We start from the raw sequence: 14,366 nt of genomic DNA, 5'->3' as shown, positions 1-14,366 counted from the left end.
CACCCCTCTCTGACTGCCGCTCCCAGCAACTAGCGGCCTTGCCATCCGATCATAGCCTTTCTTTACCTGTACGCACTATGCCTCTCCCTCAATCAACCAGCTCACCAACTCCCCCCTCTACATTCCCCTGCAACATTCCCCCTACATACTTCCTACCCTCCTTCTTCACAAGAAGCAACATCACAGCTACTCACCCGCCACCCAACACAATATCATACACTAGACCCACCAACATCAGAAACCAACTCCTGGGTCTCCGCTCAAGATACCCGAGCATCACCCACCAAGCCTCACCCAACTCACCCAAAACCACAGAAACATCCGCCCGCTCGGCTGAACCATTCCCACCCACACAAATCAATGCCTCACCTGCACCGCTCAACGCCACCCCCTCCCCATCCCAGCCACCACATAATTTACAATGTGCCCTCATCAACGCTAGGTCCATCCCAGCCCATGCCACCGAAATTCACAAACTCCTAATCAACCCTGACCTAGACATTCTAGCCATCACCGAGACCTGGCTATAAAAATCACCCTCTCCCCCAACTCCACCGTCACCATCAACATCGTCTACCGTCCACCAGGCCCACTATTGGAGTTCCACGAGAACCTCCTACATCGACGATCAGAAAATCTTAAGCCCACCCCCAAAAGCATCCTCTTAGGTGAACTTAACCCCGGATACAACGACAAAAAGGATAAGCCAGCCAAATCTCTTTCACTAGCCTTAAAGGAACTAGGCTTTGACCAAAAAATAACCGCACCCACACACAACAAAGGCCATATCCTCGATTGGGTAGCTGACCACAACTGTCACATCGACATTAGCTCCATCACCCGACTCTTTGGTCAGACCACCATATCATTCACTTCTTCATCCCTGCCGTATCTAACACCAAAAAGCCCAACCCTAGCCCCCCAGCCCTGGCAAGATGCGCCAAAAATCTTACCAAAGACAAGATTTTACCACACTTAAGCATCCTCACAACAGATCTCAAGTCCTCCGACCCGTCAGAGCTAGCAGATATCTACAAGAGCACCATAAGTACTGCCATTGACACCATCGCCCCTTTGCAGAAAAAAAAAGCCAAAACAGTGAAACACTCAAACACATGGTTCTCCCCTGAACTTAAAGAACTCCGCTCTCAGAAAAGAAAAGCATTGAACACTTGGCAGAAATCCCCCCCACCCCCAGCCACCTTATCCTCCTACAAAAAAATCACCTCCCAATACAAAAAAGCCATAATCACAGCCAAGTCAGCTTCCTACAACGAACGGATCACCAATGCTAGCTCCAAATCCAAAGAGCTCTTCACCATCTTTAAAGAACTCACCACACCAGCCACCAAATCACAAGACATTGTCAAAGACCAAACCTGGTGCAACTCCATTCAATCTGCCCTATTGAATAAAATTGAACTCTTACAAGCAAAAATCAAGGAGCACCACAAAAACCTATCACAGCACCCCATATCTACCTCCATCACCAACCACTTGCTCCCCCCTAGCACAGAATACTCCCCCGCCAAAACCCCTATAACCCCTTTCAAATTCAGGAAAGTCACAGAACAGGAAGTTATTGATATAATGAACAAGATCAAACCATCCAACTGCAAAGGAGACCCATGTCCAGCCAGTCTGATCAAAGACTGTAATGAAACACTCGCCCCCTTCCTCAAATCCTTCATTAATGCTTCCTTCAACACCAACACAGTTCCAGACAGCCTAAAAGAAGCTTGGGTACGCCCTCTTCGAAAAAAAACAACTCTTGACCCAGAAGTGGCTAATAACTACAGACCTATTACCACCGTCCCCATCCTGCTCAAGAACCTGGACAAAGTTGCCTATACGCAAATCCAGGAATATCTTGAAACCAACCATATCTTAGGCAAAAGACAGTCAGGCTTCCGTCCAGGTCACGGAACAGAGTCAGCCCTACTCGACTTAAAAATACAACTTGGAGACATCATGGACAAAGGCAAACCGGCACTCCTCCTATTGGATCTGTCCGCCGCCTTTGACCTTGTTAACCATGATATCCTAGGCATGCACCTAAAAAATGAAGCGCACTTCTCACCTGAAGCTATCGCATGGGTGGCATCATTCCTAAATGGTAGACTCATGAAGGTCTTCTCAGACACTGCCTCGGCAACCCCGACTATCATCCACTGCGGAGTCCCCCAGGGCTCTTGTACTGCCCCTACTCTCTACAATATTTTTACCCTTCCACTCTTCAATGATCTCGACTGTCGCAACATAGCGTACACCAACTATGCTGACGACACGCAAGTACTACTCCCACTAACTGGCACATATGTAGAAGATGTGACAGCCCTAACCAAAATCTACACTGCCACTCAAGCTTGGATGGCTGCAAACGGCCCCTGCTTAAACGGGGATAAAACTGAGATCCTCATAGTAGGGACCAGTGAAACTCTCAAAAAACTCCCCTCGCAACACAATTCCTTCAACATCGACAATTCCACCATCACAGTCTCCAAGACTGTCAAAACCCTAGGTGTACACCTAGACTCATCTCTATCCATGTCCCGCCAAGTCAGCGCCATAGCCTCCTCCTCAGCGCTCACCACCAAAGTGATCAACGCAGTTAAGCCCTTTCTCTCCACCAAAAACTGCCTATCCATCGCCAGAGCCACAATAGGTACTAAGCTGGACTATTGTAATGCCCTCCTCCTAGGCACCTCTGTCAACAACATAAAAAAAACTCCAAACCACGCAAAACAATTCGCTCTGGGCAGCGCTGAACATCCCCAAAAGGGAACGCATCTCTCAAGCAAGGAAAGATGCCCATTGGCTACCGGTTAAGGAATGCACTCTCCCATAGATGCCTTACACTAGATGCCCCACCCTATCTCGCAGAAAGAATCACCCTCTACACTTCCAGCAGACCCACTAGAGCCCACCGTGCCAACCAGATCCATGTTCTCACGTTCAAAAGATCCAGAGCTCGAGGATCCAGCCTCCAACACCTCGCACCCAAAAACTGGAATGTGCTACCAACTGCACTAAGGAATGAGAAATCATACACCACCTTTCGCAAAAACCTAAAAACCTTTCTATTCCGCTAATGTATAACTATGCAAAGATATGCTTGCACTGTAACCTCAGCAAAGCATAACTCTCTGACCCTTTCGATCTTTGTACTGCCTATCAATGTATTAATGCAACCGAATGTTACTCCTATCCCATGTTTTAATCTTAAGCCTGCTGTAACAGCGCCTCGATGCCCCAGGGCAACTATGTGCGCTTCATAAATGCAAATAAATAAAAATGGAGAGAACCAACAGAATCAGATTGAAGCTTTAGCTGAGAAATGGCCAACTTTTCAAGGAGTTTACCCAAAAAGGGAGTCATGGAAATTGGGCGATAGTTAGCTGAACAAGTAGGATCAGCTGTGGGTTTCTTGAGAAGAGGATGCACAAGGGAGTGCTTCAGAGGGGAGGGGAAGGATCCTGAGGCAAAGGAAAGGTTGCAGAAATCGGCAAGGGCCGGAGCGAGGGTATCAATGTGGTCCTTGATGGTTTTAGAGGAACAGGGATGAACCTGTTTTGACAAGGCTTTCATAGATCGGACCTGTTTAGCGACCTCATCAGGGGAGAAAAGGGGAAGGATGAGAAAGAGGGTGGCATTAAACTACAAGTCTTTGATCCAGATGTTGCCTAGAAGGAAAAGGAGTATCATGGGACCATTAGAAGATTAATGACTGATCCAGACCTTCCGAGTGTACCAGATTTATATATCAACTAAAAAAATCCTATATAAAATGGAACAAGTCCCATAAAATAGTTATGAATTTAGGGGATAGACATTTAATGTTGAAAGAGAGTTGCTCTAAGCGTTCTTGCAATTTGTGGAAGTGTATCAAAAACCTGGATAACCTTTATTATAAGCACTCTCAGGTTAACCCTATCTCAGCTGAAATCTGGTCAGAGTATTATGTGAATACATTTAGGTCAACTACACATACAGAGACACTTTTTGAATCAAAGTCCCTAGCTCAATGGAAGGAGCAAGGCTTCTTCACTCCCTATTTCTACATGTAGCCACTAGCTGTAGGTTACCCCTCACCTGGCAACTGAGTTATGTAGACTCAGTTATGTAATCCCAATTTGTAGGAAAGGGGATAATTCCAACCCACATAATTATTGCTGGATTACACTTCTGGATTTCACAAGTAAGATTTTTGCTTCAGAGAGGGACAGTATTTACATTTCAAATAGGCTTTTTAGTAAAAACTCTTCAGCAGCCGGCATAGATTAAGGAAAGTGTTCCCCTGTGTCTATCTTGTGTGGACTTAACATCCGCCTTTGGCTGCGCTGATCATCAGATGTTATGGTACATGCTGTGGTTATGGGGTTTCCCGGAAAGCACCTCAAATTGATAATTGAGCTACATCATACTAGATCTATTCAGGTGCGAATCAACTCAAGTGGATCCTGTTCTGGTCAGATCCAGACATTTATAGCTGTAGGACAGGGTTGCATTCTGGCACCATGCCTTTTCAACCTAAACCTTTCAGATCTAAATGCATCATAGGCGAAGTGAGAGCGTTTCCACCTAAGGTCGGTCCTTTGTATATAGCCTCACTATATTTTTCCGATGCTATTATGTTATTTGACCCCACTCAAATTAGTTTACAGGGTTCATTGACAGGGTTGTAATCTTATGCCAAGGAAAAATACCTGGTTTATTGATGAAAAACCTCTGTGTTTTAGCATTTAATTTACTTGGGCTTACCACTGTATGATAAGCCTCTGTAAATGAATATTCTTTTTAGGCAAACAATGAAGCCCACTTTATTTTAAGCTCAAATTATCAAAATGAAGACCATGGAGGTTATTATAAATTTGCCAGTATCACGACAGTTCATCCGGTAGTATACCAGCAAATGGTATTGTTGGTTCTGCCGTCTGATATCCCAGTGGGTGGTTCACTGGGGGAGGATCAAATGGGGGAGGAAACCCCTTATGGGATTAGGGACGACCATGTTCAGAGAACGCGGTATGCCCCCACGTTAGTACACCTAAACCCTTCTCCAATGTTCATCTCTCCCTTCTGTGGATACAGCCAATTTCTGTTATTGTCAGGTTAGTCAACCTAATATACTTGACAAGATTCAAACCTTAGACAATGTAAGGGGTATTACATCTGACTCTATGGCATGCACTGAGAAGAAGAAGATGACCAGGAGTCCAAGGATCACTATGGAGAAGTAGAGTGAGCGTTCTAGCATCTCAAAGAACGTTATTAGCCTAGAGCACTCCCCTTTTCCAGCACGGGAGATTACATATTCCATCGCTGAAATGCACAGGAAGGACTATCCTCTGAGGAGGAAACCGGTGAGCCATGCAGCGGCAAAAGGGACGAGAGCGAGCAGGAGGGAAGCTGAAAGCAGAGGAGGAGAATGCGGGTGATGTACCAGAAGCAAGGACTGCTAGCATTCCTGCCGGATGGAACCTCCAGGCATCCAGAGCACCAGCAGACTGCCCGGGGGAGAGGACGTCCCGCTGGGAAGAAGCAGACGTCAGGAAAGCGCTGCCGAACACGACGATGCACCCAAAAAGAGATCATCTCTGTTGGGACTGTTGCTTGGCAGGAGAGTAAACCAAGCAATATAGAATACCAAGCCGGTTTTCAATAGTGCAAATCTGGGACCCGCACCCAAACAAGCAGTGCATGAAAAAGATAATTGTTTGGCAGGAGAGTGAATCAAGCAGTTATAGTGCGAGTCTGGGACTCACACCCAAAAGAGGGACAGTCCAAGAGAGGACATTTTTTTGGCAACAAAGAAACCAAGCAATTCGAAACATAGTGAGTCTCAGACCCGCACCCAAAATAAGTGAAGAATATATTGTGCAAACAGATCTTGCACTTGGCCAAAAGGAATGTGCCATGTTGGTGGAATAAATAAGATAAGCATAACAAATGTATTCCTGTGAACTGCCTATTGACATTTGGTTAAGTGAGTACAGGCCGGAGAGGCCCCAAAAGGAAAGTGCAGTCCTGGAAGGACCCAAAAGGAGAGAAAACCCCACAATTAGGGTTTTAGGGGAAAGGACTAGGACCCTAATCTTGGAGTCATACAGTTTTAAGCAATTCTTTTTTTTTGCCACTTGTGATTACCCAAGAGACTGGGAACTTTTCTGTTGGTTGGATCTACACAGAACACTTTACTTTAAGAAGAGATCATCCTTGCACAGTTGGTTTCGGTTACTAGTGTTAGGAACAGAAGTAGGTTTTTTGAGACACAACAGTGACCGACTTTAGAATTTGGACATTCTGACAATTTCCTTAGTTTACCTAGAGGCAGGAACACCCCTCTTAGTTTTACTGACAGAGGCATTTCTCCAACCCTTTTTCGTATAATAAAGGTTTCTAGCCAAAGACATGCCAACATTGTGTCCTAGTCTTACTTTTGCACCCTAGCAAAACAAAGAGACTGAACTTCCCTGCCCTAGAATAGGCTGTACAGGGAACATTCTAGAAGTAAAAGGAAGATGAAACAGTTACGGAAAATGAAAAAAAAGTCGATTAGAGAAGGGAGAGAAGAGGCAGTGATAGAAGAAAATAAGAAATCTGCTTCCTGGGGGTGCTGCGACCTCGAGTTCCCTCCCCAGGGCTTCATGATATTGTGTGGCTGGGTGGCGAGTGATGGGCAACCTGGCTTAGTAACTGTGGCCTGGCCCCATGCTTAAAACAGCCTGGGCACCCACGGGCCGTGGCAGGTGACAGCCTTCCTGGGAGCCAGACCAGATGGGCTTGTTGTCAGTAAGGCCCCAGGCAGCCTGCATGATGCTGCCCCGGATGAAGAAAGATGAGCTGCCCAGTCCGGGCCAGGTGTGGAGTGTGGCCACAACTGGGCAACACCGATGTGGCCCTTGACGGACTGCCCCATGGCCTGTCGGGATGGGTCCAGTGCAGAAAGTCCTCCCGAGCCGTATATGTCAGGCAGCCTGGGAGGTGAAGAGACGCAGAGGAAGTCCGCCCAGCCCTTGGTGGGTGGGGCAGTGTAGAAAGCCTTGGTCATAGGAGCAGCCCAGATGAAGCAAAGCCCTAGGCTGCTGGAGCAGTCCAGGTGAAGAGAGAAGTGCCCAGGCTGCTCCGCCATCATGGCCCCGGTGAAGATTACGTGGTTCACCCCTTGCGTCTCATAGATGCAGCAAACAGAGGGGCTGGACCCATGAGTATGCACTGGAGAGCGGCGGTGAACATGACAGCGTCCTCATGGCAACATTTCTCATGGCAACATTTCTCAAGCCTAGAAACACTTGTGTACATGCACGCTATAAATGCCATATCACATCATAACAGGGCCACCGGCTGGAACCAAGATGGCACCATGGGGCGCACAGTGACATGGGTGTCTCCCCAGGACATGGGGCCGCCCAGAAGATGGCAGAGGGGCCATGCATATGGCAGTGACTGTGGGTGGCCCCCCAGGCTATGGGGGCAACCCTGGAGACATAGATGGGCTAGGGGGTGCGATAGTGATCATGGGTGGCTGGCCTGGGCATGAGACCACCAAAGAAGATAACAGTGGTGAATGGGGGGCCACCCACAGACTTTTTAAGGTGCAGGTCATGTGTGCATTAATTTTGGGTGGCTCAATGTGGCGGATGGGGCCACGCAGAAGAAAGAACAGTGGGGCCGGGCCACAGCATCATCAAGGGCAGGGCCTCACTCAGAAAGATCCAAGAAGGTACTGTAATGGGGTGGCTGACTGCAGCAGTTTTATTTTTATATAGAAATGCATATTAATAGTTATAATAATGTTTAGTGTTAATGTTAAGTAGGGTATTGCACATATTTATAACTAGTAGGAATGTTAAGTAGAGGAGCTAACTCAGGGAATGTTATGTAGGCTCTATTTATAGGATGTAGAAGGAATTAGAGGGTTGTAACCTGTGTTAAAGGTGCTAATTCAGCGCCAGATAGGGGGACGCACCTACCAACTACGCGGGATTAAAGAAGACGCACGGTGGAGGTGGCCACATGGGGAATAACACAGATACTCTGAGCCACAGACACACTCTATAAAGGACTTCACAGGGAATGGTAGGGGGTAACAATAAATTGGATGTAAACTTGGTCAACACATTGCTCTATGATTAGCTAAAGGAGGGGAGGGACAAAATAGCACAATCACAAATACACATAGTGGGAAATCCCTTGGAGCGGGCTGGATCTGAGACCTTTTCAATTTAAAACACATGACCACAACGATAGGAATGTGCAATGGGGGGAGGTGACTGAATTTACTTGTCATATGGGAATTAAGACAACCGAAACTGGGTGAGGTAACTGCAGGGCGGTCAGCCAAACAAGCCGCACTGCACGGTAGTGGGTAGGGTGGCTTTGTACCAGTGTGCCAGTCACATGACAACTGAGACCCATCAGTAGGCAGCAGTGGGAAAGGAACACTGGACGGAGTGGCGCTCCTGTGAGGACCAATCAGATGGTAAGTTCCTAAGCCCTGACGAGGGGGCCAGCCCTCAAAGTATCCACCAGGGAGTCAGCGAAGGTCATTATCTAACAGGTATCTTGAGAATTTCCACGTTCCCACCAGCTGCAGGATGTCTTGTGTCCCGTTCTCTATGGTGCTGACCAATGGCAGTATATTAAAGTTCAGGCGATCAGCACAAATGTCGCTTCATCAATAACAAGATGTTCTGAGGTGGGTTGTGAATAAAATGTGGTACCACATGGAGAGGTGTGGTGATGGGAAAGTTTTGATCTGTTTGCTCTAATGTCCCTTTCACTAATTAATGTAACTATTAAGGAGGTGGAGGAGAGTGCAAACCAATGAAATGCCTCTGAGCCACAGCAAAAACAAATCCTCCAACTTGGAAGTGTTTCTCCTGACTTCCGACTATTGTATTTCTTGTTATAAAACTGCTGTTCATAGTCCATTCAGTCAACAGCCTCTCGATCAGAGCTAACCCACTGTTCTGTTTGATTTGTGGTCACCCAGATGTAATAAACAGTGTTGCTTCTTGCCTGGTTTCTGAGAAATTTTTTGAGCATGTGGTTTTTATGATGCTCTAGTTGGCGGACCCCAGAGGGAGGTGATGGAAGTGACAACCTGCCCGAAGCTGCCTAGGGGATGGAACCACCCACATAGGCCATCCTCTGGCCTCGCAACTCAGTGGTGGTACAAGTTATTAGGCAGGGGGCCTATTGTGTCAATCCCACCCCATGGGTCTCCCTGTGACCCCTCTAACTTTAAGGAAGAGTGGGCTGACAGAGCCGATCCCTTTTAAGGAAAAACTCACCCAAAGGGGCATAAGGGAAATATAAGTTAAGAATGTTATTTTTAAAGGTTTAAATGTGTTTTATAAATATTAAAGAGGGGTCTCCTTGGAGATCCCTATAAAATCCACCTTGCTGTCTGTGTCTAATGAAAGTTTATGGTCCTCCTGGGCCGGCTCCATTCCTGTACGCCATGTTGAATTGAAGAGTCTTTGCGGTGTCCCTTCTTGCTGTCAGTGTCTAATGAAGGCGTAAGGTAAAAACTCAGGGTGTAGCCCATCTCTCTATCCAGCTGGCCTGGTGGGTGGCGGTGGTGGTTCCCATGGGGATTGCCCCTGATCTGGGTTAAGGCTGGTGCATGCTCCATTGCCCCAGATCAGGGCCGGAAATCAGGGGCTACATAAAACGGATGTGTTTTGAGAAGGACATTTAAATGGTAATCAACATTCTTTATTAATTGTGTTGGTCAAATGTATTAAAAGCACACACGCTTTATTAGATGAAAAGATAACTCTAAATTGATATTCACTTCAACTGTTATTGTCGGGGAGGAAGGATAGCTCAGGGGCAACAAATGCAGCACAACACAGGTTCGAATCCTGATTCAGCGCTTAGAAACCACTTCCTGGTATTTATTGTTTAAATTAACAATAAATAAATACATATAATAATCTAATCAAGTTTTTATCTATTGTTTTAATTATATGTGTATTGTTTATTGTTTTTTGTGTCAAAGTTTTCAATAATCTATAGCACACACAAAAAAATATTATTCACTTCTAAAATAACTTGTTATTTTATTTTGAGACACAAAATTTGCAATTACAGGGCATTGTCTGAATGTGACTTTAGATATGACTACCTTTACTTAAACACATATACAGTACAACAAACATTCCCCCTCAAAACAAACAATATGTCCAACAACTGCAAATACACCAAAATTTGTACATATGCTGTGACAGGGCACGGACCTGTCATGAGGGGGAGAGAGCCCAAACCTTACCTGCTGTGTCGGTTCTCAAGTGTGTGTGGGCAGGCCCCGCCCACTCCTTCTTACCTGCAAAGGCCTTGTTTGGGAACAGCGAATGCCGGAGCAGGGAGAAACAAAGGCCGACAAACCGAAAGCAGCCTTCTCCACTCCAGAAATACTGCTCTAATTCACAGTTTTGCCCTTTGGTTTAACATTGAGCTCCAGCAACCTTCCAAAGGGTGATGGATCAGATTCTCGCACTGTGTTGAGAATTTTCAGGCGCTTATATGGAAGATATATTCATCTTCAGTAATACCTTGCCTGAAAACCTTGCTCATTTAACTGCCATCTGTGATCAGTTACGTCAAGCCCACTAAACGGCCAACCCAGCTAAGTGTCATCTAGCACAAGCTTTGTTCAAGTATCTGTGGATTCAAGTGTGAAACAGCCAAGTATTGCCTGAACAAGATAAGGTAGAGGCAATACAGAATGCCCCACAACCCATGAACAAGGGGGATATTCACGCCTTTCTCTGGGATACTATCAGCGTTTCATTGCAAACGTCTCAGGAAAAGAAGCCTCTCTTACTGACACATTGGCCAAAGATCAACCCAATACTTTGCACTGGGATCCCAAAGTCCAAGCCGCCTTGGAGGAATTGAAGCAAGACTTCTGTAAGAGTCCAGTTTTAATTATGCCCATCTCTAACCAAGAAATTGTCCTGCAAACAGATGACTATGGAGTCAGCCTGGGAGCAGTCGTATCCCAAATACGTGACAATGAAGATAGACCCATTATGTTAGTGTGGGCAGATCCCCCCTTCCTACTTACCTGCGAAGCCCACAGCGGGCTTGTCACAGGAAGGCCGGAGCAGGGAGGAAGCCGGAGTCAGGGTCCGTGTTGCAGCAGAATGTGCAGCACTCAGGGATGCACTGAGCGGCACAAGACTGACCGCAAGAAGGGACACTGCAGAGACTCTTCAAGTCAACATGGCGTCCCCGAATGGAGCCAGCACAGGAGGAGCACAACCCACTAAACCACCAGGGATTGAAATGAGCGTAGGTCTCCAGAGAGGCCTAAACGATCGACTGGTTCCTGTGACCCATTACATGCTTCAAACCAGAAATGCAGTAAGAAAGTCTGAGAAAGGGGGCAGAGCTTAAAAGCCCTTAAGAAGCCTCCCAGCCCGTCCCCTTCCCCACCCCCTGGAGACATGTAAGTCACTGGACAGGGTAAGTAACCAATCCTGGGAGGTGGCGGGTATTTATGAAGGTGTGTGTGTGAATGGTTGAGTGTGTGTTAGTTGGGTGAGGACAGCAGGCAGCCGAGGTCGCCCGAGAGAACAGAGGAGAAGAGCACAACAGGAGTATGGAAGCTATTGGAGATAGGGCTCTGTGGAGTATCTGTGCATGGAAGTAAGGAGACAGTGGAGAAGGAGAAGAATTTATAGAGGCAGATGTACACATCATCTATAGTGCCCACCCCCTCGCCTCTGTCATATTGGAAGAACAAGAAGACACTGTGCATGACACCAGTTATCATCCCAGTGCTGCATCGAAGATATGAGAGACGTTATGCGCTCAGACAACCGTATCGGATGTACCCTCAAACTAACGTGGTGCAGGATGTCTGCAGACACCATTGCACATAGAAGAGTTATAAGTGCAATTTGACGAGTGTAGAGTCATAAAGAGAAGACACGAGGACGCACTGAAACGATATGCGAATACTTAAAGAATGAAGATGTAACTGAAGTAACAAAGTGAACATATATGCGAGTATAATGAAATCATATGCAGAAAAGCAAAGTAGATGAGACATATAGAAGTTTGCTGCAGTAGAAAATATAACATGGGTAAAGCAGCCATGATGAGAAAATGGACGTCGACTCTGTGTGAGAAGCCTGAAGGAGAGAGACCAAGGCTTCAGAGCTGACAGGTGCTGGAATACAGCTCTGTGCAAGAACAAAGAATATGTGCTTGGCTTAGGATCAAGGATGCTGCAGCAAGAAGCAATTGCAGGGTGCGGAAGGAGGCAAAAAGGATAAGCCATGTATGCACAACATATTTCTCTTAGATTAAGCAAAGGAGTGAACATTTGCAAGCACCAAGCATTGAACAATTAACAATGCAGAAAGCATATGCAAGACGGAGAAACCAAGTCTCCAGAGGCCAAGAGGAGTAATAGCACCCAATATAATTAAATCAAATAACACTAAATAGAAGGTCGGAATGGACAAAATCATGGTCTCCTCACAGGTGGTGCTTGACCAGAAAACAAGGCCTATTCATTAAGCTCCAGACGAAGATAGCAATGTACCTTTACTCCCTTTAAAGTTCTGAAGAAGAGAACAGTCAGCAAGGCCAACTTCAAAGAAGAAGCCCTGGCTTAGGGTCCAACTGTTGAGAGATGTTAGGCGAATGGGCCTAATGGGCAGTTGTCTGATTTCGTTACCCACACCTGGGTTTCGTTTTGCTTACGTGCTGCTAATGAACAGAATGTCCAAGATTGGCAGAGGATGCTAACCAATCATGAGGGCCTATGTAATGATGGATTCAACATTGTTGCAGAAGCCAATCCGCTGCTGTTATTCTGCTATTATCTGTATTATACGCAGTTAGGGGTGCTTACTTGATAAAGGGCAGCCAATCATGGTACTAACCCTAAATAAGCTATAGGTATATATGTTCTCCTAACCAATCCCTCCGTTCAATAGGTTTTTACTGTTTGCCATGTGGGATGACATCATAGCTGACGTACATTGAGGTATAAAGCCTTTTGTGTAATTGAAATGCTTCGAGAATGAATGAGCCCCAACCTGTTTGTTCACCAGGTTTCCCTACTTTATTGAGCTGATAATAAAGTTGTATTTTTCCATATTCTTTGAGTGTTTCCTTTAATTTGGGCCTGAGATAATGTATTGATAATCCCATCTGGCACTTGAAATACTTCAGGTGCTACTGCACAAGAGTAGAGGAGTAGTGGTGGGAGTGAGAGGTGATAGTGGTAGGCGGTCATAGTAATAGTAGTAGTAGAGAGTGGTAGTGAGAGGAGAGGGGGCAGCAGTACAAAAGATGTGGTGGTGGTGGTATTAGTAGGGGGGAGTAGGAGTAGTAAAAGGAGTTAGTGGTGGTTGTAGCAGCGCAGGAGTAGTACGGACTAGGAGGTTGTGTAGAGACCATAGTAATGAAGGTAGTAGGAGGTAGAGAGAGTGAAGTAATTGAGCAGGTGGAGCGGTAACATCAAAGGTTGGCATTAGGAAGGGGGGAGTTTGAGACGTGAGCATAATGGAGTGGTAGGAGGTGAATAGCTTGGACTCCAGTGTAGAGGAGGGCCAGGAGAGATTGTGTATCTGAGAGAGAGGAAGAGTGACGCCGGGCAGAAGGAGGCACCATCCTTAATTCCCTAAGAACACTAAGCGGGGCAAGGAGAAGAAGAGTTAGGGAGTCAGTTAACCAACACCTTAGGGAAGCCACACTTAGTCTTAAAAAGACCAAGAGAAAGTTGGGGTCACCTGATACTAAGTACTAACCTCCCGTTACGGACGCCTTGGTTAGGGAGGTGAAAAGGGCCAGGGAAGTTGAGAGAGAGGGGGACGGCCCAAGCACCAAGGCCCCCTAAGAACATGTTAGACCCTAAAGACCCCTTTTTAGGAAACCACAGGCATTCCAACTGCTGTATTAAGTCTATTAAACACCCTTGGACTATCAGACATTGTGAGCATGGTTATTAATGGCGGATTAATGTCACAATGCATAATTGTGACAGGCAGAGTAATGCTACACCCAACAATTAACAATTTTTATGAATATAGATATAATAACAAGCAATGGCATCCCTCAGGTTCCCCTTCATGATTGCCTCTAAAACATGTTTTTAGCCAATATATTTAGAAACCATTCTAGGATATGCTCTTTTCAGCATTATTTTTTTTAACTTTTCTTGGTGGGAGAATGAACCCTCTACAGACTGCGCAGGGTCGGGCTCGCCCTCTCACTGCAATATGGGACTGGTAGTCACACCCTAATGTACGTGTATCAAAGCTAAATTCATGAGCCGTCACTGCTCTTCCACATCTTGTGGGAACTGGCAGTATGATTCTAAAGCATCCTCAGACATT

General features: G+C 46.1%; 1 protein-coding gene across 1 annotated transcript in view; it reads right to left on the bottom strand.

Annotated features, from left to right (window-relative positions):
- Window positions 1-14,366, bottom strand: part of LOC138467625 (formin-2-like) — a 629,879-nt gene that overhangs the window by 412,633 nt on the left and 202,880 nt on the right. The window lies entirely within an intron of this gene.

Source organism: Ambystoma mexicanum, chromosome 4q, assembly GCF_040938575.1.
Source record: "Ambystoma mexicanum isolate Mex_15411 chromosome 4q, UKY_AmexF1_1, whole genome shotgun sequence".
Lineage (NCBI taxonomy): Eukaryota > Metazoa > Chordata > Amphibia > Caudata > Ambystomatidae > Ambystoma > Ambystoma mexicanum.
The sequence above is the reverse complement of the archived record's forward strand: the minus strand, read 5'-3'. Positions and strand labels throughout refer to the sequence as shown.